Genomic DNA, 3,386 nt, shown 5'->3' on the forward strand with positions numbered 1-3,386 from the left:
TCAAAACAACAACAAGCAAACACATATACACATACAAAGAAAGTAAGTAAAAATTTCTACTTTGCATATAGTAAAAAAGATTTGCAAGTTGGGTAATTATAGATTGGTTGGTTGGTTTTTTAATGATTTCAAACTAGGGTTTTTTTTTTTTCCTTTTTTCTCTCTCTCTTTTCTTCAAAGACAAGGATTGTATGTAACCCCGGCTATCCTGTAACTGTATAAATAAACCAGGCTGGCCTTGAACTCAGAGATCCACCTGCCTCTGTCTTCTGAATGCTGGGATTAAAGGTGTGTCCCACCACTGGCTGGTGAGATTCTGTATAGCTTTTTGTGGGGCAGCGGTGTGTACAGTACAGAGGATGCTTCAGCCATCCTGGCATATTGTTGAGAAATGTTGGTAGGTTTTCTTTTTCTTTTTAATTCAAATTTCAGGGTCTGGAGAGATGGCTCAGTGGTTAAGAGTACTGACTGTTCTTTCAGAGGTCCTGAGTTCAACTCCCAGCAACCACATGGTGGCTCACAACCATCTATAATGGGATCTGATGCCCTCTCCTGGTGTGTCTGAAGACAGCTATAGTGCACTCAAATAAATAAAGTAAATAAATCTTTAAAAAAAAATTCAAAATTAATTTTTAACTTATTTTGCATGTGTATGGACACAAGTGCCATGGAATGTATTCTAGTTTGCTTTCTGTTGTAGTGATGAGACACTATGACCAAAGGTAACCTGGGAAGGAAAGGGTTTATTTGGTTTGTATTTCCAGGTCACAGTTGATCACTGAGAAGAGTCAGGACAGAAACTTAAGCAAGTAGAAGCAGAACCATACAAGGAATGCAGGCTTGCTCACTCTCAACTCATGCTTGGCCAGCTCTCTTACACACTGTTCTGTAGACACAGCTATGGGCCAGTCTGACTTAGGCAATTCTTCAGTGGAGGGTCCCCTTCCCTGGAGACTCAAGGTTGTATCCAGTAGACAAGGAAATGTGTGTAGAGGTCAGAGGGAAATCTGCAGGAGTTGGTTCTCTCCTTTAACCATGTAGGTCCTGGGGATGGACCTTAGGTTCTCAGGATGGTGGTAGGTGCCTTTTACCACTAGACATCACATTCCTGGTCTCCACGTTTATAGGTTTCAGCCAATAAGGAAGTAAGAATACAAACCAAACTTCTACATGGTTAAAGTTATTTTGCCAGGCCTTCCTTGGATTCACACATCTACCACCACCCTATATGAGATTCAGTCCTGAAGATCCAAGGTTCAGGACCCAGGGTTCAGACTTGATCCTTGCCTTTTCTGATATGCATCAATAAGAAGCTTTCCATCTGTCTTCTTCTGGCTCCTTCATTATTTTCCAGGGACGGACATCTGGCTTAACTGTCCACGAGGGAGCCATTTATTGAATAACTACAGGAAGACATTCTGTGAAGTACTACAGTAAAAAAAAAATGATGCAAATATGTGTGTGTGAGCACATACAGCTTAAGACACATCTGTGTCCTCCTTGATTACTTCCCATTTTATTTTTTGGGACAAGGTTTCTCAGAGGTTGAACTCAGAGAACAATTGAACTCAGAGGTTGCAAGACAATAAGCTTTCCTTTTTTTTTTTTTTCCCACAATCAGCTAGAGTTGCATTTGGTGTTGCCAACCTGTAACCCCAGAATGTGGGAGGCTGAGACAGGAAAATGGCCTGGAGTTCTAGACAACCTAAGCTATATGGTTTCAAGACAGCGTAGACTAAAGTAAGTACTTGCACTAAAATCAAAACAAAGAACTAGATTTCCCTTTCAGACAAATATGGCTCATTATGCGGCTTCTTCCCCCCCTCCTGTCTTCTTCTTCATGAAGGTATAATTGACAAACAGCAATTTTTTACAATATAAAAAATGTTTAAAAATATTAATTTTGAGACAGGGTCTCTCTTCATAGCCCTGGCTGGCCTGGAACTCACTAGGTATACCAGGCTGGCCCTGAACTCACAAAGACCCCCTGCCTCCTGAGTGCTGGGATTAAAGGCACTATCACACCCAACCCAGAATGGTACTTTTTAAAATACTTTTAAATTTGTGTGTGTGTGTGTGATATGTGTGACATGTATATAGGTGCCAGCAGAGACCAGAAAAAGGCAGTGGATCCCCTAGAGCTAGAATAAACAGTGGTTATGAGCAGCCTGATAAGGATGCTGAGAACTGAACTTGGGCATCTAGAAGGGAACCAGGTGTTCTGAACTGCTAAGTTATCTCTCCAGCCACCAGAATTATGTTTTGATATATGTATGTATTTTGATTAAGATAACTTTTACTACCTCTTGCCTTTTTTGGTAGTGATTAAAATCTACCTTCTTAGAAAAAATTCAAGTGTAATATATTAACTCTAGTCATCCTGATATATAATATATCTCCACTAGGTATTAATCTTACCTGAAACTTTGTACTCTGACCACCTTACAACCCCACCCCGGCCAAGAGTAAGGCAAAGTACTCTATCACCACCGAGTTACATTCCTCAATTTCTTTTCTTTTCTTTTTTAAAGACTTATTTATTTATTTTATGTGTATTAGTACACTGTAGCTGTATAGATGACCATGAGCCATCATGTGGCTGCTGGAAATTGAACTCAGAACCTCTGCTCGCTCAGGCCCCGCACGCTCCGGCGTAATACACTGTAGCTGTCTTCACCAGAAGAGGGCGTCAGATCTCATTATGTGTGGTTGTGAGCCACCATATGGTTGCTGGAATCCGAACTCAGGACCTTTGGAAGAGCAGTCAGTGCTCTTACCCGCTGAGCCATCTCGCCAGCCCCATTCCTCGATTTCTTAACCTCCTATCTTTCTTTGATATAATGATTCATTTACAATGTTTCTAAAAAGCTCTCAAGTTGCCCTTCCACCCTTAGGAACAAGAAACAAGAAGCACACACACAAATGAAGGTACTTATTCTTTATGAAAAAGCAGTGACTAATCTAAATCTCGGGTCCTGAACTCTGGGTCTTTGGGTCTGAAAACTGGGATAGCGAGGGTGGTGTTGGTATGTGTACGAATCCAGAAAAGACTTGGTAAAATAATCTTACCTACGCAGGAAACTGAAAAACGCTCTTGCAGATTAGAACTTATCAACTCTTAAAACTTTTTTTCAACAAGCCCGGCTGGCAGAATCGCCGGGCACGCTGGTCCAGACTGCAGTGAGGAGCACACATCTCTCTCCCCAAGTCAAAAAGTCCTCGGCAAAGCTGGTTCCGGTTGCCACAAAGCCGGGAAGACAGCGACGAGCAGGCGAGCGCAAAGTAAGAGACTGGTGTCCCCCGGCTGCAGTTACGCGAGCCGGCGAGACTTACGTCACGATCCCGACAACCCAGCGATCAGTCCAAGTCCTGCAGCTGTCCAAAAC

This window comes from Mastomys coucha, unplaced genomic scaffold (assembly GCF_008632895.1).
Source record: "Mastomys coucha isolate ucsf_1 unplaced genomic scaffold, UCSF_Mcou_1 pScaffold16, whole genome shotgun sequence".
Lineage (NCBI taxonomy): Eukaryota > Metazoa > Chordata > Mammalia > Rodentia > Muridae > Mastomys > Mastomys coucha.